The 21,216-nt window shown below is 40.5% G+C and overlaps 1 pseudogene across 1 annotated transcript; it reads right to left on the bottom strand.

Moving 5' to 3' along the window:
* Positions 1-10,129: 10,129 nt before the first annotated feature.
* LOC308429697 (large ribosomal subunit protein uL30-like) lies at positions 10,130-10,934 on the bottom strand (annotated as a pseudogene). The gene has a single exon. The product of its transcript is annotated as a large ribosomal subunit protein uL30-like (transcript).
* Positions 10,935-21,216: the final 10,282 nt, after the last annotated feature.

Raw genomic sequence — 21,216 nt, 5'->3', positions numbered from 1 at the left:
GTGTAAGCACCTGGGACTGGGTTAATTGTTATCTGAATACTTTTTTCCAAAAGTGTGCTTTGCTTAAATATGGCTCAAGTAAAATGATCTGGGCCAGAGTCTAGAAGTCCTGGGCCAGCACTGGTTATAAAGTCGGGCTATGCGGAGCTCTAGTCTAACCTCACCCTGATTTGTATTCCCCGACTGCTGGAAGCCTGCAGGGGAATTACACTGACATGTATATTTTTATAATAAGAAAGATGGTTAGAAAAAATAAAAACCAAAACTTACGCATGCTCAATGTTTCAAAAGCCCAGGATCAGTTGTCTTGCAGATGACACACCCCCTCTGGTGTCATAGCCATTGTCAGTGGACATGTGGTACAGATCAAGTGTCACTAAAATGTCCAACTCTCACATGCTCCCAAAGCTGAAAATCTCCTAACACGAACATGATGTCACAAGAGGAAAGTGTGGAATATGAGCCCATGTAGCCAGGGGCCACAGACAAACTGCAGACACTAAAAGCATGGTGTAGACGTATCTTCTGGCTATGTGTATCAGGTCTCTATAAGACAAAATAAATCTCATGTATTAAATCATGCTATAAACAAGATTGTATATGTATAATAGGTAATGTATATGTATTATACATAGTTAATACGTATGAATATTTTAACATACGTATACCTATAATAATAATAAATATTCCAACCTTTTAAGACAAAATAAAATATAATCCTAGCATCATATAAGGGTGACTGCAATGTAATGTAGAAGGCAGTAATTCAGACTACTCCACAGCACACACTGCAAGGCTGAATGTCAGTTTTTTGACCTTGAACAAAACACTGCATTCTTCTGGCCCAAGGCGCTCCATCCATCAAATGTGGTCTATAACTCATCTTCACCCTATAGAGCTGCTAAGAAGATGATACGAAAGAATTCACATAAGGTGCTAACTCAGGCCTAGCATTCGACTCTTTGACTTCTAAATGGCTTTTTCTAAAGTCTCAGCTTGTAAGGGGTGTGAGGGTCATGGCACTGGGTTTTAATGGCTGTTCAGTAATAACTGAAGTTTTTGTAACAGAGTTTGATGAACACAAGATGCTTCTCAACGATGCCTTTTGGGGGGGGGGAGGGTCATTCAGAGATAGACTTTCCCTATGGAACAGATGTTTGCTTTTAATTCTGTAGTGATCTTGCTCAGTTCCATGAAAAGCCAAACCCCTGACTCCTTTGACTCTAGAAACACCCTTATATGGTGGAGAGGTCCTTTATCCTTTATCTAGAGATTGGGCTTAAACTATTAAAGTTCCCATTCTGCCTCAGGACCAGAAACACTGGTGATGTCTTCCCCTAAGACCAGTGCCTTGCCACAACTGTCAATGAACAAGAGCTGTGAGCTCAACACAGGATGAATTGTGTGCTTTCTTATCTGACTGCACACTAAGAAAAAGCAGCCTGTCTCTATCTGGTTATTTCTACTGAATTCAGTAGAAAGGCATCCCATCTTTGCCTTGTAACACAACAAATGAGAAGAAAGTCTGGCAGTCCTATAAGAGTGGGTAGCCAGGCTATTGTTGACTCAGTAGAAAAAAAGCCAAGATATTCTCAGAGCCAGTGCCAAGTCCCTTGTATCAGGGAACCTGTGCTGACAAAGGCAGAAAGCGCCTGAGGCTGACCAGGTTACGTGAGCAGGATGGGGCGTGCACTACATGATGAAGCAAACAGGAACAGGATAAGCAACAGCTAGGAGACAGCTGGGTCACACTCATGGGACCATGAACTCTGAACCACATGGGTCCTCACACATTCTCAATTTATGTAGCACAGGTTGACATGCACTGCCAGCCCTAATGTGTGCGGCAACCTCACAACACCCTGGTGGGGTCTAATAAAGCTCCCCAGAAAGAAGCTCGGTTATAGAATCTTAATGTCTCACAAAGGCCAGGAGACTGGCAAGGAACATTTTAAGGATATCTCCAAAACAGGAACAACTGAGGTAAATGTGTATCTTTCATGTGGTTTGGGGATTTTTGTTTGTTTCACGTGTAACTAGGTCTCATCTACTGGTATAACTTTAGACACTGTCTGAGCAAAAACAATGAGGCTTTGAATTTTATGTTGAAACAATATCATTCATCACCTTGTATGCAAGGTAGTTGTTCCTGCGTTTTATAACACACACACACACACACACACACACACACACACACACACACACACACACACACCTTTAAAAGAATACATCTTGGGTAAATAAAAGAACACCCATGGTTAAATAACGGGAGGACATGACAGTTTCAGAGCATCTAGATATTCCATACAAATCTAATTAGCAGACCCCAGAACCATTCAGCCTCTGGCCTTACTACTTTTTTTTTTTTTTGTTCTTTTCTTGCTCTCCCCTTGCTCTGCCCTTCACCACCTCCCCCTGTGGTAGCATTTGTGAAGGACAGCTGCTTTGGAATTAGGTGCCCTCTGTCCTACTAATTAGATCAACAATGTCACTGGTTAAGAAGAAAAGTGCAGTATCAAGGTTTATTTTTCCATAAAGAGTAAATTCAAATTTAATTGTCCTTGGCTCCTGCTAACAACCTTGAATGTGACTTCCAGTCAACAGGACATGCTGGAAGTCAGAGGGAGGGTATAGATTTACTGGGCACTTTTCTAAATTTGTCTTCTGAAGGAAATTTCTTCTGGGGGTGTTGAGGGAAACACAGCTTAAGTTTTGGCTCACTTCAAAATTCAAAGAGCTGTGGCAGTGTGTCTCGGCAACAGAAGCAGCATACTGTGATCTTAGCTGAACTCCGTTAAAGGAAAAGCTCAACCTGAATGACCATACACCTATTAATAGTCTTACTTATCCTACAATACTGCACAAGTGTAAAAACAGTTTGAGCAGAAAGTTGGATGAATTTTTCCACATGCTGTCCCCAGACCACCCACATATTCATATGGTGTATATTACCGATCTAAAATCTGAATTCTGAAATGCATCTGGACTCAAGAATTTCAGAATGGGATTTAGAGTTTAGTACATACTCATTAAATAATTAAACAAATGGACCAGGGGCTAATGAACACACTGGAGGAAACTAGTTCTATGCTCCCTTTAAATAGAGAATAGATACAGTAGTGAGTCATTTTGTAAATGACTTATGTAAAGAGAAATAGAAAACTTCTACAACACTCTTTCTTCTCTGTTGTTTTATGCGCTCAGTGGGAGGGGTCTCTCCAGAGCCAAAGTATTAGCTATGGCCCGCCTGCACCCTACCATTGTGATGGAGAAGTCCTGACCTGTGAGCTTTGATTGCATCATTACTACATAAGTAAAGGCAGAGGGAATGACCATGTGTTACAAGAGCAAATGCCTATTTGCTAAGCCTGCTTTACTGTTTTCCTTTAAGTTGTCAACATGATGTCTTGATGCATGAAGTGCAATACTTACTGATCCCGGTTAAAGCTCAGAAACACGCATGCAGAGGAAGTGCGTACCCAGCCTTTGGTAGGATAGTAATTAGAAATGATCATTCTTATTTTTGTTATCCTAAAAACGCCCTCTACTTTGAAACATGGCTTCAAAAGAACAGGGTGGGACAGATAAGTTCATTCATATTACAAACATGCACACACACACAAATAAAAATAATTTTAAAAACAGAAATTGGACATTTTCCAGTGCCCACCTAGACGTGGCACTGTTGGCCAAAGGTATTATTTGAAAAGGCTCTTTAATCCAATATATTAGTTTTTAATATGTTGCCTATTAGTCACCAGCCATAGGAAAAGATTCTTCCCTATATTCAAGGGCTTACCCCAGCCTAGCCTGCCAATAACAGCTTGTGCCCTGAACAATCTGATCCTTTCTATTCTTGCAGATCTACAAAGCTCTACCCCTGAGCTTCTACCTTAACCCCTGGCCTTTTACATCTGGGGAAGCATGAACACTTTCATAAACACAATCCCATTCTATAGACAAGCCAGACAATGCTGTGGGGAATAATCAAACGTGTTTAGCACCCAATAGACTCTCCACAGCTAACTTCCTGCCAATACAGAGACCTCAATCTTTGGGTGGTAGTTTGCTTGGATAAGCAACATTTATTTTTAAATCCCAGGACTCTAGGGTCACTGATGCTGAGATGTTTGGATCTCTGAGGTGCCCAACTGAATTTTTCCTGCTGAATCCTAAATTAGTTAAGAAACACATAAAAGAATCAACAGATAAAAAGTGGGAAAAATTATATGCTGTACCAATTAAGCATCAGTTGAGTGACAGATTCTCTCTGAAGACAAATAAAGTTCCTAACACAGGTGGACCAACACGTGATTCTGCTATCTGGGTCTGGCTTACCTCACTTAATGTGCTTTGCACCCATTTTGCTGTAGTGGATAAGATTTTGGTTTTTTGTTCTTTGGGGTTTATTTTATGACTGAATACTGGTTGTGTGTGTGTGTGTATGTGTGTGTGTGTGTGTGTGTGTGTGTGTGTGTGTGTGTGTCTATGAACATCTCACATGTTTGTTTTTTTTTTTTTTTTTTTTTGTCCATTCATCTGTTGATGGCCACCAAGCCTGACTCAGTATGTTTGCTAATACAAACAGTTTGCTATACTGACTTTGTCTACACAGTCAGTAGTGGGGTAGATTGCTGGCTTATATAATAGATCTATTTTTGATTTGTTCAGGAACCTCTAGCTACAATGGCTGCAGTAGAGCCAGGCAGGCAGTGCCTGTCTTACCAGAAGCCGTATTGATGTCTGTAGCCTATGTTACCCATGAGAGCCAGGTGGATGTCATGGTCTGTGCTGCCACCGAGCCCACATTGATCTGAGTGGCACATACTGCCACCTAAGGCCGTAGTGGTGTCTGTGGTCAGGGCTGCCTCTAAGGGCCTTGTCTGAGTCAGTACTCCTACTGAAGCCAAGGGTCCGTGCTACCACTAGAGACCGCGTTGAAGTCCCGGATCCATACTGCAGCTGACTGGGAAGAACACAGAAATGGCTTTTGCAGTGACACCAATGCTTGCAGACACATCATTGAGAAAGAGGGACATGAACAACCCCTACCCCCACCTCCCACCCCTCCCACAGAAAAGTAACAATCTAGACAAAAAATAAATAAACCTGTGGCATAGAATCTTTAAAAAGAGTTCTGAGGAGGGCAAAGTATTGTTTTCCACAGCTGATGGCATGGCTTTGGGTGGGGATGTGGGAGGGGAAGGAGTCACTTCTATTTGAGGGACAGGCCACTGAGAGTTTGACCTACTACAGGGAATATATAGATAACAGAAATTGAACCTGTTTTGGGGGAGGGGAGTTAAGCTTTTTACTTATTTTTACCTTTTTTTTTTTTTTCTTTTTGCAGGTGTTACAAGGATGAGGACATGAACAGACTCAGAGATGAGGATGGTTGGGATGTATTATATGAAATTTCCAGTGAATCAATAAAAGTGTTATGTTGATTTTTCTTAATGGACTTACAGGGCTGGAGAGACAGCTCAGAGGTTAAGAGCGCTGGCTGCTCTTCCAGAGGTTCTGCGTTCAATTCCCAGCAACCACAAGGTAGCTTACAACCACCTACAATGAGATCTGGTGCCCTCTTCTGGTGTGCAGACATACATGCAGGCAGATCTGGCGCCCTCTTCTGGTATGCAGACATACATGCAGGCAGAGTACTGTGTACATAATAAATAAATAAATCCTTTTTAAAAATAGAAAACAAAAGAGGAAGATTCTATGGAAAAAATGGCTGCTGTAATTTATTCTTACATTAGCAGTATACAAGAGTGCCTGCCTTTCCCATCTTCACCAGTATTATTCTGCTGCTGTTGTTTTGGTTTTTGTTTATTTGGTTGATTGGGGGGGGGGGTGTTGTTTACTATCAGTAATAGAAAATCTAACTGGGAAGAGATGCTAACTGTTGAAATCATATTTTATTTATAAATCCCATCAGCGAGTTCACTACCAGCCTAATGGTTTAGGTTCCTGAATGAAAGACACATACACAGTCTATATATCTTAATATGCCTTATGTAGCACAATAGTTGGGCCACTGTCTAACCTCCATGCAGTTAGTCTACTTCCCGCCTATAATACCGAGTTATTAATTATTAATTCTATGTTCTCTCCTGGCTGACTCGGACCCAGTTGTTCAGCCCTCTTGGGCCATGCTCTTCCAACTCGTTCCAGCCATGCCTCCCGGTCCTCCGCTCTTCTCAGGCATGGCGTCTCTCTTCTCCACTTTCTCCCACACGGCAGACCTTCTCCTTCCTCCTCCTCTCAGTCCCAAGACAGGGAAATTCCAACCACACTCCCTCCCAGCCCCCAACTGTCCTTCCCAGTGATTGGCTGTTGGCATTTTTATTCACCAATCAGAACCAGCTTCCCAGAAGCTACATGCAGACCCTCCGGAGTAAGCAGTTTGGGGGTCCCCAATTACCGTTAGACTACAACAGCATTAGACCAAACCCACTACAGGTTAACTTGTTGCAGTTCGGATCTGCGTTTCTCTGATAGTTAAAAGAACTGGGCAGTCCTTAGATGTGTGTTGACCGTCTATATTTGTAAAATAACTATTTTAAAACGTAACTTATTTTATTTTCTATGCCTGTGTATTTTGCCTGCATCTATGTATGTGTATCATGTACAAGCCCGGTAGCCAAGAAAGCCAGAAGAGAGATTCAAGTTCCCTGGATCTGGAGTTACAGCTGGTTCTGCTCTACCATGAAGAAGGTGGGCATTAAATCTATGTCTTTGAAAGAGCATAAAACCTTAGCCACTGAGCCATGTTTCCAGCCCCTTGTAAATGGGAAAGACCATATGTCTACAATGAAGCATTAATGCACCAGCAACAAAGAGCTGTGAGCTTCTGGTTCCAGCATTCCACTAGCCAGCTGTGTGCTTACAGGACGGACAGTCTCTTCCACTCTGGCCTCCTCGTTGATAACATGAGTTTATCTTGAGTTGTTTAAAAGACTGTTTCAAATATTTGATTTGGCAGAACAGGTAACAAAGTCCAATTTCATTTTGAATTCAACCTTTGCTAATCAGCTACCATCATGGCTTCACTTACATTTCTCTAGTTGTTCATTTTGATAACAACTACATTACGTATAATTTGGATATATAATAAGACTGCGGTGGTCTACAGTATGGATACAGAGCAGTATTTTCCAAGCTGGTTCTTTAGAAAATAAAGTTTGTGGTAATGATTATTTACCCTCTGATTTCTTTTCTCAGTCAACTCTGGTCTGTCATAAAATCAATTTTCTACTCTGTGGATTATCTGGGGGAAGTTCAGTGCTTTTATTTCAAGCCTACAATTAAGTCATGAATCATCAACAGTAACATTAGGCTAGTAAGTGTGGAAAACGTGAAATGCTATGAAAGAGCATATACTTAATTCCTGAAAGCTGCTGCTGGAAAAATACCTTTCGCTAGCCTTTCTGGAAGAGAGGGCTGTTGCCATATCCAACAGACTTCTAAGTGGAAATAGCCTGCATTTGCATACCTTTCTCCTTGACTTGTTTGTTAATTCCAAACCTCAAGAATTTCCTGAATAACAAGTTTGTTGATTCCTGTCTTTAAAAGTCTAAAGGGGCTGGAGATGAGGTTCCCTGTGGGATACTTGACTATTATGGCCTCAATTCTGTGTGAGCAGGGATCTCTAAGATCCTTTCAAGTAAAGGTCTTATAAACTTGCCCTCTTAATACTAATTAATGTTTAAACCCCTTTTTATGCTAGGTAATCTTAACAAGTTAAGAAGGTAATCATTCCTCTGAATAAGATGATGTGTACATATATAGACAGGTACATCTTTAAACATTGTAGCTCAGAAGGCATTTGTTCTTTGTTGTGATGATACAGACACCATAGGCTGTAGACACAACCAACAGAGAACCAACTGTTCTCTATAAAAAATTCTAGCAGCAGTTATAATTACAGCTGCTGTGAAGTCCAGACAACTGAGGTCAAAAAGACAAGGCAGTCCAAGATTAACCATCTTAGAGTCATGTCTCAAAATTCAAGATTGTGACATCCTTGCTTCCAGTCTCCCAACCCTATCTCCTACCATGAAGAAATGGCATGTTGTATCAACCCACAATTCTCACAAAAATTCAAGTTCTAGTGCAAGAGACATGCATGGAAGAGGTAGTTCACCATCTACTCATCCATCTACCCACTCTCCTATCTATTTACCAATTCATGTATCTACTTAACCATTCTTCCACTCATCCACCCATCTACCCATCCATCTCCCACTCATACATCCATTCATTCATCCACCCATTTATCAATCAAACATGTATCATGAAAATAAATCATGAGCCAGACACCTTTTTAGATAAAGAATATAATTTAAACAGTGAACAATAAACAAAACTTTATTCTTTGGAACTTAAAAATCAGTGGTGAATATTAGGCATTGATCTAAGAAACAAACACAAAACCACGATTACTTAATCAGTAGGTATTCTTTATTCTTTTTCAGTTTTTGGTAGTAGGGATTGAGCCTAAATATCTCATGTGTCTCAAGGGCTTTGCCACTAAACTATATCTCCATCCCTTAATTCACAGTACCTTAAATAAAACAAAACTATGTAATGTGGCTAAAAAAAACTATTTGGGTAGAAGGGTTACTTAATTTATACAGATAGTTAATGAAGACATTTCTGAGAAGGTGGAATTTGATGGTCCTAAATAACAATAAATCAACATTCTAAGTTTGAGGGAAGAAAAAAATTAAAAGTGCAAGGCCCTAAGATGGGCTATGAGCCATAAATAGAATCTGGAGAACCAAGAAGAATGAAAACTAAGTCATTACAATGGGCCAAAGCCAGGTTATCGAAGGCCATGGGCAGGACCCTAGGGTGGAGAATTTTAATGGGAGATAATCTGATTTTCATTCTCCTAAGTAGAAATTTAATTGAGAGGCAAGAGTAAGTAAAATATAAGAGTTTTGAAGGCTGTTGCAAGATGTAAGTGGAAGTAGAAGGTGCTCAGAGTTAAGGTGTATTTTGAAGAAAATATGGAAGATTGGCCGTGGAAATGAGGGGAAAAGGAAATCAAAGGTCCCTTCATGATTTGGATTGGTGTAAATGGAAAGATGGTGGTGGTATCTACTGAGAGGGAGTAGAATGAGAAAACTAGAGGTTATGTTTAGAGTATCACACATTTGAAGTGTCTGTTAGCTATCTATCCAAGTGAATGTGTTAACTAGATAACTGTGTTATCTGTCTAAAACTCAATAAAGATGTCAGCCCAGGAGATTTAAGAGCCATCAGGTGTAGGCCTGGATTTCAGAGGCCTCACAACTAGATCTCTGGTGCATCCAGGTACATAGGTTCAGAAGAAGGAGGGAGGACTCAAGCGGGGAAGGGAGGAGAAGGAACTGGTTTCCTGCCTCCTCCTCTGCTGGCACTGCCCCACCTCCGTTTCTGCCAGGCTGAGCCAGCATGGGAGCTTCTGGGAGCGGTGATTTCGGGAGAGCAGATCTCTTCCCAAGCTTCGGTGTTACAGCTCTTATGAAAGAAGTTCTCAGACGATGAAGCAATTCTTGCACACCTTTAATCCTTCTAGATAAACCTCTTATATACAGTTTTGGGATGGCTCAGGGTCTAGCAACAGGTACTTCCTATTGGCTTGGCCTGAGAGTTTGGGAATACCTCATCTACATATTTGGAGGTGTGTAGTCACATCCTCACCTTCTGCGAAGGGACTTGGGATGTGACCTACTCAAACCTCTCTGGTTGGGGAGGGGGAGCTGCAGCTACATGAGAGGGGCCTGATCTCCTGGAAGACTAGGAAGCTTTCTACCCTCCCATAGGGTCCCCGGAGCTTCAACTTATCTTGACTGGGAACCAGGGTACCTTTCACAGGCCACTGCCCCACAATTAGTACATTAACAAGATTTACAAACATGAGCATTCATGGAAGGCAGCATGTGTAAAAAAGAGTAAAGAGAATCCACACTATGATTTCCCTGTTTTATAGGTTTACTCGTTTCCTTGAGGAATTTTCTATTTCTGATATGGAAGGTGTATTTTTGAAACCCACAGAGTATGCCTTTTTTTTTTCAATTTGTCAAGCTGTGACTGTTTATTAACTGACAAGATTATAAAAATCCATGGGAAACACCTTAGTTCATAGTCTGATAAGCCTGTTTATCTGGTCTTCCCTGTTGCCAGCATCTCCACCTTCTACAAAGTGAGTTGTCTTTTTCTTCATTCCACCTCGTGGGGAAAATAATTTGAAGGGCCACAGGAAGTTATTTGCTTCCTTGAAGTGTTTCCCACCTGTATAGATGTCATGAATTAGATCCTCCATGCAGATGATGCCAAATTTACCAAGAGACCGAGCAATCAAGGAATTATCTGTCAAGGCAATCCGCTTTTTGTTAATTTTGCCACTGCCTCGCTTGTAGATGAGCTCATTTACTGACTTCAGGTTGGGATAGCCCCACGCAATGTATGGTTCCACAATCCTCAGCATGTTAATTGAGGCCTTGTTGAGCTTAACAAAGGTGCCGTTGAAGATCTGTCAGACGAAGAAGCTGCAACACCTTGCGCACCTTTGGGCTCACTCCGTTGATACCCCGGATTCTGATGACAAACGCCAATTTTGGTTCTGCAGGAACATAGAAGTTTCCAGCCTTCCTTGCCATCCTAGCCATCCAAATCTCAGTGCGGTACAACTGCCTGTACTCCTTGTGACAGTGCTTTGCCTTCTCATAGATGAGCTTCCTCCTTGCCTTCTGCAGAGTCTTCAGGGCAAACTTCTTCCTCAGGTGCTTCACCTTCAACTCTGCGAAATTCCTTCACTTTTTCTTAAGGGTTTCTGGCACAGCCAGAACCTTTTTCTTGAGGGTTTTTGGCACAGAAGTACCCTTTTTCTTAAGGGTTTATGACACAACAGCAACCTTCTTTTTCTTCTCTGGAACAGCCTCCATGGTTGCAGCTGGAAAAGGAGAGGCCAGAGTATGCCTTTTGCCATTTGATGTTAAAGACATTTTCTCTACATCTAAATCCAGTAAAATGGAATGAATCATTTAATTATAATTTTGATGACTCGATGTTTTCAGCCCTTTTGCTTTAATTAAATAATTCTATAATGTAATATCTGCTAATGAGAAATAAGACAAACAGATAAATGTTTATTTCCCCCATCTTTTTCCTTTAAAGTCATTGTCTTTTCTTAATTGTAGCCAAATAAAAAAGCCAAGTGCTAGCAAGCTACCGTTTCTCCATAATGGAAGGCAATCATGAAAAGCATGATATATTTAGTATATTTGTGCAACAGAATCTCTTAGATTTATGGTAACTGTAGTGTATCCTCAGAAGTTTGGTTGTAATTGGGAGAAAACATGAGATTCCCATTCTACTCATATTAAAAACAAATATAATGACAGCAGACAAAATATTTTTGCTATACTGCCTCTAGGAGGAAACAAGTCTTATCTTACTTTGATCTGACAGGAAGCCACAGTTCATAAGCTTTGGACTTTCATTTAAAAGATATTTAAAGAGATTTTTGAACTTTGAAAGTATTGAAGTTTTTAACAATTGTGGGAGCATTTAAAGTTACATTATGTCTTATAATGTGATATTAATATAGGGTCAGGAGAATAAACAAGAATTAAAAATTATGTGATGTGACATATTTGTGTCAAGTGGACAAGGTTAGTTTTTAGTCAACTTAAAACAAGTTATAATGTTCTGGGAGAAGGGACTCTCAACTGAGAAAAATGCCTGCATAAGACTGATCAGAAGTCAAGTCTGTGGGACATTTTTTTTAAATTAATGATTCATGTAAAGGGGACACAGCCTACTGTGGGTGAGGCCATTTAGGGCAGGTGGTCAGCACATGCAGAAGGAAGCAGCCAGTACCCTGGATAGCTCCCTGTTGACAAAATTGATACAAACCTGCCTGAGGTCTCTTGGTTCCAGAAATCCAGGCTTGGCTGGGGATGTAGTTCTGTAATCATGCGTTCACTTTCCATGGGCAGTGCCCCCAGCATCACAGAACAAGAAGAACAAGAGGTTTGTATGATGAGCCCCAACTCATTTTTCGTCGGTTGGTCAAAGAGAACATATTTTAAACATATGCCATAGGAACCCCATAGAATGACTGTGCTTCTCCTCCCTTGTTGAATGTCACATTTGCCATACCTCTGGGGATTCGAGCTTAAATATTCAAAAGAGCTGCTAACTGAAGGATCAATACATATAAATTGACATCTGGACACTCAGCTGAACATAATCGTTGATCATTACCCCTGGTTCCTACCTTGTTATGACAGGATTCCAGTATGATGGATTGAAGTAACGCAAAAGAAACCAGTTACTTCCACTATCCCCTCAGAGAAAACTAAGAGAATCCAATTTTTAAAGGGGTATTAATGCAGAGGCCTAGAGTGGCAATAGTTTTATAATTAAGCATACCTCAGAATGCAAAACCTCAAACAGGAATGTATCATGGAACAAAAATACTCACAATGGTCATTCAAACATGACGGTCTATGTAATTTTGGCTCTTTCAATCGGTTTCTTTAACCTGCAATCAGCAAACATGAGACAAATTGGATTATTAGTTCCAAGGACCCACAGACCTGGTAGTTTATAAAGCAATAATGGCTACATGGAATTTAGCTTAGAGATAGTGAACTGATCTATTTGGAGATGTTTAACTTAGATGGTAATTTGGCTAGACAGTTACAACATAAGAACTTTTCAAAGGGGCCAAAAGAAAGTGTATTTGTAACACTTCTAAAAAAACAAAAACAAAACAAACATTGACAGGCAGGCCAGGGAGAAGCAATACATTCCTTCAGCCATTCCTGTCCTTACTCCATTAGAGGAAAAGCTCAGAGGCTTTACCTCAAGTAGAAGAAAATTAAATGAAGAATAAAAACTTTAATATTTTGCTCCTGGATTTTGTTTCTTTCTACATTCATTTTGAATCAACATCATGTGGTGCCATCTTTATTTTTATATCATGGTGACTAAATACCCAACAAAATACAGCTTAATAGAAGGGAGGTTTGTTTTATTCATGGTTCAGGAATACAGTACACTGTGGTGGTGAGGGCTGTTCATATTTTGCCAATTCAGGAACCAGAGATTTGGTACCATAAGTAGGTCCAGGCTATGACCCAAAAGGCCTGTGCTTAGGAGCATTCTTACTTCCCCTAAATGGCCCGCAACCTTCCCAAACATTACCCTGTATCATTACCCATGTTGGGAAATTTTAGCCTGTGAAAGGTATTTCACATTCAAATCCTAATAACTATGTTGGAATTAGCTTACCTATTAAGTCATCTATAAACCCACTCCTACTCTGCCTGAGATCACTCATACATGTCTTTCCGAAGTGACAACAGCAGCACTAAGCTGACAGTTGTCACGGTCCGTGTGTCTCTGTTGTCTGTGTTGTTGATGCAGAAGGAAAGGGACTTTTTCTCTATACAACATTGGTTTGGGGAAACTGGTCTTTCCTTCCTTACTAGCTTATACATGCTTCCCAACGATCTTCATTCCCTAGTTTGAACAGCACTCTGGATTTATTTGCTATTTAGATTAAAACTCTAACCCAATGTTCTCATAATCTTTACAAAAAAAAACCTCCACATCTTAGTTACAATAGACACATAAAAGGCTTATTTTTAAATGTTCTTTGGGGCTGTAAACCTGTTCCCAAGGTGGCTATCTTGAATTCTAGCGCTACACCTAGTTTCCAGAAACGCAGTTGTTAATATCATCTTGGGCTGGTTTTATACTAAAAAAAAAAAAAAAAAGAAAGAAAGAAAACAAACAAAAACCTATCACTTCACAGCAGTTTTCCTCACTTCGAAGGGCTGCATCCAAGTCACCTACGATTATTGTTACATTTGCAGGCCCCTGGCCATAGTTTCGAGTGTATAAGGGACCAGGGTTTTTGAGAAGCCAACTATGTATACAGCTTCCAGGTGAGACCCCACTGACGAGCAAGAAAAAAATAACCTATCCCAGCTCATTTTACCATCTAATTCACTTAAAAGCATTAAGCAAGAGCATATTCAAAACTATATTTAAACTCCAACTTTTTCAGCTTTTCATCTGTTCAACAAGTATTCATTTCGTGAGCACTGTAATCAAGGCACCTGGTTCAACCTCTGGAGTAGCATCAGTGGGAATGACTTTAAAAGTCTTACTTGGAAACAAAAGGAATATTTTAAGAACCTTCAGTAGAAACCAAACTCTAATTCCAACATGGATAAAAACCATCAATAATTTCATAACTAATTTCTCAGTTACAATTCTGACAGGGTCTACTGTGGAAAAAAAAAATGTAATGTGTTAATACCAGGGACGCCATCTAAAAATGTAATGTGTTAATACCAGGGACGCCATCTTTCCGGAGAGGCTTTGGGTTCCTGCTTGCTGTGGGAAGGGATATCCAAATGGGCATCTGCTGAATGGGTAGTAGAGAGCCATCCAGAACTAAGAGGACTTCAGGATGAGGGGACATGAGCCAGACCTATGACTCCATTAATGACAGTACACTACCATACAGTGAGGACAGATGATCTGAGTCTCCTGTATTCTGTGGAGAATTTCTGGCTTTATCCTAAGAACAATATGACTCTACTAGAGAGTTTCAAATACATCTACTGTATTGATTCAGTTCTGGAACTGTGGAAGGAGAGACAGCGAACAGGCATAGGCAGATCACAGATGTGGGTTAGGCAGGGTTTTTCCTAGTTGCAATGGGTCAGGACAAAGAAACTATGCAACAGAAATGCAGGCTCAAGTATTTCTTCATTGTGACTGGGGAGGCGGTAACATTCTAAAGACTGTAAAATCCCAGCTACTTGGTTTTGCCACTTTATAAACAACCCTAATAAAGTATATAATGAATGGCAGCCATTCAAAGGAGTGAAACTAAAAACACAAAGGCACATCCAAATCATCCACGCTGTCCTGAATCTCAGGACTTGTGCAGTTTGTAATGTCAGCTCTCTGCTTCTCTGGGAGGAGTTGGGGTTGATTAGGCCCTTCATGGGCCAGAAGCACCCCATTCATACTAACAGGTAAATTGTAATCACAGTGGAGTTGAGGAACTCCACTCCCAAACCTGGAGCCTGTTATTCTGCAAAGTTAAATACAGGTTTAAGTCAAAAGCCAATGTATCATTTCAAAAGATGTGTCAACCACCACTTTAACAAAACTATAGAGTAAGTCAGAATAAACAGAAAGATGCTTCAAAGGAAACAGCATGAAATTATTGTGGAATTGAAGTCAGGCTCTAGGTTTTTATCCCAGTTATAATATAACTACAAAGACCATGCCCCCGGCGCATCGAAAACTCAGTTAGAACCTTTAACTTGGGTTCGATGTTGTAATCACTATATTTTAGAAACGTCACCAGCCTTTGTTCGTGTGTTTTAATGACAGAGAAGACTTCTAGAGACAGATTTCCAAACCTAACTTTATCTCTGAATGCCACTAAATCAAAACCTCTGAGATCCAATTAGACCTGAGACTTCTAACAGGAAACTTCATTGAACAAACATAGAATGAACAAGTCTGGAAAATGAATGTGCAAACAAAACCCATAAAATATGAACTAGCTGTCCCCCTTCTCCTCTCTAGAACATCACTCGTATCTGTTGAGTCAAAATACCACATACTGAGAGGACTAACCGTCTGAAGTTCTACACCCGGGGTGGCATCTGGTCACTTTGTGTCTCCAGGTTGTCTACTGCTCCAAAATTATCCAAATGTTTTAAAACTCCACAACGAAACATTTTACTTTTCTAAATTCAAAGCTATATAAAACCTATGCGGCTGCTCAGCCCGGGGACTTTATTTCTTGTCTGTCTTTTGTATTACTCTTCCCCTTTACTCCTTGGGGTGGTTTCCTAGTGAATTCATACTCCAGTAAACCATATCTTTTCTCGGTTATTCGCTTTTCTCCAGGCAAGGAGTATGTGGGCTAATGCATGTCTCAGATTTCAAATAATGGGAATTTTGTCATAATTAGACATTAGGATTTACTCCTGCTGTTCAGTTTCCTAAACTGAAACTTACCAAACAATAATGGACAATGTTATTCATTTTATTATTGTACTCATTACTTATTGAAACTATAGTTAATGAAATTCAGGTTATTTTCTTTGGAGACTTTAAAAACCTTAAGTATTTATTTATATGTTTATGCAAATAGGCATTTTGCCTACATGGCTGTGCGTCCTGAACACATCTCACATCTGTGGGCCAGAAATAGGCATTGGGTTCCCTGGAGTTAAAGAGAGATATCATCTGCCATGCTTGGGACTCAAACCTAGGCCCCCTGAAAGAACAGCCAGTGATCTTAACTGATAACCTGTCTTTCCAGGTCCTCTTTGGAGAACATTTTATATTAGTGTGCACTACCTCAAAATGACAGGAAGATGTGGTGTTCATAGGACAAATAAGTAAATGCAATAAATAGGTGCTTAGTCACCAGGAACACACATGTCCCTGCTCTTCCCTGTCTAGATGCCAAGCAATGCCATTAGTATTCCAAGTACTGTAGTGTCATTAATACAATATAGGAGACAGACTTGACAGAAACAATACTGTACCTTTCTGGTTTTAGTCTTTATTTTGTGTGTCGCATATATGTTTGTCTCTGAGTGTATGTATGTGCATCTTGTGCACTTATGAACCTGTAGATGTCAGAAATGGGTATTGGATCTCCTAGAACTGAAGCTACAGACAGCGGTGAGCTGGAGACACTGGGAAGTGAAGCCAGGTTTTCTGCAAGACTAGTCAATGCTCTTAGCTTCTGAGCCACCTGTGTAGATCTATGCATCTTGCTCATTTTAACCCTACTGACAAGTTTTGACTCATAAATTCCTCAACTACAATATTCAATGCCAAGAAATATTTTTGATTGGATCAAATGAAATAAGTTGTGTTCCCACATTTACCTTGCAAGTTACTATGTCCAATTTCCCCCTCCACACTCCCTATTAAAATATATTCTTTTCTCATACAACATATTCTGATTATAGTCTCCTCTCACTCTACTCCTCTCATCCTGGTCTACTCGCTGTGTCTCATTAGAAGAGATCAGCCTTCCAAGAAATAACAATATAACAATATAAAATATAAGATAAAAAAGAACCATCACTTCAAGGTTAGACAAGGAAAACCAACAGAAGGGAAAGATACCAAGAGAAGGCATAAGAATCAGAGAAGCACTTGTTCATACACTCGGGATTCCCACAAAAATACTAAATTAAGAGATAGATAATTAGATAGATAGATAGATAGATGATAGGTGGGTGGGTGGGTGGCTAGGTGGGTGGGTGGATAGATAGATAGATAGATAGATACATAGATAGATAAATAGATATATAGATACATAGATACATAGATAGATACATAGATACATAGATAGATACATAGATACATAGATAGATACATAGATACATAGATAGATAAATAGATAGATAGATGATAGATAGATAGATAGATATAGATAGATAGATGTGTATGTATGCATATATGTATGTATGTATGTATGTATGTATGTATGTATGTATATAGAGGAACCAGTGCAGCCCAGTGTAGGCACTGCACTTATTGCTTCAGACTCTGTGAACTAAATATGAGCTTTGCTCAGTTAAATAAGAGAGACTTGTTCTAGTGCCCTCTATCTCCTCTGACTCTTACACTCTTTCTGTCTCCTCCTCCATAGAGGCTCCCTGAGCTCTGAGGGAAGAGATTTCATGGATAAATTCAATTAAAAGCTGTGTGTTTTAAGGCGTGTGTGTGTGTGTGTGTGTGTGTGTGTGTGTGTGTATGTGTGTGTGTGTCAAAAAAACCCCAACTAACCCAATTTAAAAAGTGGAGCACAGATCTGAACAGAATTTTCCATAGAGAAAACTCAAATGGATGAGAAATGCTTTTAAGAATGTTCAACATCCTTGGCCATCAGAGAAATGGAAATAAAAATTACTGTGAGATTCCATGCTACATGTGTCAGAATTTCTAGGATCAACCACACAGTCCCTGTGATCTACAATGCTATCCTGCCAGCAAAATGTATACACACAATGGTGGCACAAAACTTCTAATAATAATCAACCAGTGTCAGATTGACTTAAGGCCCACTCCATGAGAGGGAGCCCATACACAACACTGCTTGTACCACCAAAAACAAGAAACTAGGTAGCCCAGACACCTACAGTAAACCCAATACTACTGTTCTTCAAAACCAAAACAGCAAACCAACAAAACCATAGCGATAAAATGACCTCTGTTATACTCATCGATCAGTGTCTTATTCAGCCATAATCAGAAAAGCTTCTTCCTGCAGCAGGTGGGAGGAAATACAGTGATCCGGTTCTTTTAAACGAATGCTCTTAGTATTGGAAACTCAAATGCGCTTTATCTAGGGGGTATTTAAAAGTATTTGGGAGAAAATTTGAAATTTTTATTGGAAAATATTGAAGCTCTTAAAAGTTTAACTTTCCAGGACAGGAAAAATAACTCAGTGGTTAAGAACACTGACTATTCTTCTAGAGGTCCTAAGTTCAATTCCCAGCAATCACATGGTAGCTCACAATCATCCTTAATGAGAACTGGGTTCCTCTTCTGGTGTGTCTGAAGACAGCTACAGTGTACTCATATACATAAAATAAATAATTACTTTGTAAAAGGTTTAATTTTCAAAGATGTGCTAGTACTGGATTTCATCTTATATATTTACTTAACTTTCAGGGCCCCATAGTTACTCAGTGAGTCCTCTAGGTATGTGCAATAATTTAATTGTAGAACTCATTTACTTTATAGACTATAATAGTGTCTGTCTAACATCACAATAACTATATTAAAATACTAACACAATACTAAAATTCCATTCTTAAGCATACACAAAGTTGAAGACAAAGTAGCAAGAGTACCTGCCTGCCTTCTTTCTGAGACTGTGTCTCTCTTGAGGCTGCTGGGCTCCTCCCTGACTCCGCACTCAAGGTTCTTTGAATTTCAACATGGAGTCAGAATCAGAGTCCCTCCAGGGACCTCCCAAGCTGAGCTTCCTGGTTGGGGAGGTACCTGTGTCTCTGCCCCAGCGCCATGCAAATGGGCATTGCTGCACTAACCTGCTCCTGCCCTGGGAACTAAATAATAATCCCAGGGCATAGTTTCCTTTCCTGTGGCTGTGATGGCAGGTTACAGTCCATCACAGCAGGGGGAGTCATACCTGCAGAAGCTTGAGAGAGCTGGTCACTCCACATCTATAGCCAAGAGCAGAGGACAAAGACTTGGGGCAAACAAAGCATTGGGCTCACTTTCTCCACTCTTCAAGAGAATTGCTTTTACTTTGTGTGCATGTGTTAGCGTTTTCATGTATTTATGTGCAGCGTGCTCCTGCCTGGTGCCCCGAGAAGACGGAAAGCGGACATCAGATTCCCCCGTACTGGGCTTGTACTAGGAACCAGAGTCCTCTCCAAGCAGCAAGTACTTTCTAAAAGGATTTACTTTTGCTTTATGCGTATGAGTGGTTTGCATTTCATGTACATATGTGTACCACATATGTACCTAAGGCTCATAAAGGCCAGAAGAGGATGTTGGATGCCTAAAGCTGGAGTTTTAGAAGATTGTAAGATCCCATGTGTTGATAGACATTGAACTCTAGTCCTCTGTAAGAGCAGTCAGTCTACTTATCCACTGAGCCACTCCCCAAACCCTATTTTCTCCCCTCTTCTACCATGTAGAATCTTCTTCCCAGGAAACAGTGCCACCTGCAGCAGCTGGGTCTCCCCACAGTAGTTAAGATAAACCCCATAGAAATGTCCATCGGCCAACCTAATCCAGACAGTCCCTCAGCGACACTTCCTTCCTCTGTGATTCTACGTGTGTCTCATAGCAACTTAAGACCAACCGCCACAGACAGCTATACCATGGCATGGTCTCCATAGCACCCAGAAGTAGGAAATCTTGGCCACTGCCCTGCCTGTGCTTTCAGAGGACAGGCATGTCTCACCTTTCTAAGACACAGAGCACACAACAGCACACCCGGCAATTAGTAAAATAACACTAAAGCTTCAGTTACAAATAGATGGCTGGCCCTAGTTTCTAGGGCCTAGAAGATGGAAGAGAAAAGGGTAGACATATAAAAATTGACCTAAAAAGAAAAAATAATCTCACATAACCAGTTCATACAATAGAAACTATTTTTTTAAGTTGCAATTTCTATCATATGCCAAGTATAAAAGCTACAAGAGTAGCAATTTCTAGGGGGAAAATATAGAAATTGTGACAAGATTATCCTAAAGCTCTTGGTATTCTGTCTTCTGTTAAACAGAAAAGCTGTATATTTTAGACTTCTTATCTCCTCCGGAGTCACATATGCCCTCCGAATGACTCATGGCAGTTTTCTTTGCTAGAGTGACTCACAGAAGCTGGGTCATGAGGGAAGCAGAAAGATGGCTGTAAATTATCTTCCAAAACACCATGTAGCAGTTGGTCATCAATAGCTGTGAATCACTCCCCTCTCATGAGAATGTGATTGTTCTTCCCTTCCAACCACTTTATAGACACTGTACAGATGGGATGGTGCCGTATGGTTCTCCATCTTGTATGGAGATTGCGGAAACCCTCCCTAGTGTACCACTTACCCGCTCAGACACAGCTTATGGACGGGGTAAATCTAAACTTTGAAACCATTCTGACCCTTTAGATATTGTAGCATTTGAAGTATGAGCCCAAGCATTCCTTCTGTTTTTTTTAATGTTACATCAGGCTCTTTAAAATTGACACATCTTTCCTCTAAATCAGCCTCTCTCCCTCCCTCCCTCCCTCCCTCCCTCCCTCCCTCCCTCCCTCCCTCCCTCCCTCTCTCTCTCTCTCTCTCTCTCTCTCTCTCTCTCTCTCCCTGTGTCTTCTGTTCTACACACTTGTTCCCTCAAAACTAACAATAGTTAAGGGAAGCGGGTTCTATGTCCAGTCACAGAGCCTCATGGGATTAACCAGAGTCCTTTTGGCTTGTGTCCTGTTCTATAAACTGGTCATTGCATTCGATGAAGGTGTCACTCCGGTTCCAATATCGTCTGGTCCTAACCCTGAGGCCCCAGTCATACACCCTCCCAGGACATACACGTACTCAAATCTGGCTGTCATTCTTATCTTCCTCTTGTTTTCCACCTAGGCCACATGTAGGGTCTGGGCTGATTTTCTCTTCTCTGAGCCCCCACTGGAGCA

The sequence above is a fragment of the Micromys minutus genome (assembly GCF_963924665.1).
Source record: "Micromys minutus genome assembly, chromosome: 14".
In the NCBI taxonomy this organism is placed as follows: domain Eukaryota; kingdom Metazoa; phylum Chordata; class Mammalia; order Rodentia; family Muridae; genus Micromys; species Micromys minutus.
Note: the sequence above shows the minus strand (reverse complement) of the source record. Positions and strands in the feature narration are given on the sequence as shown.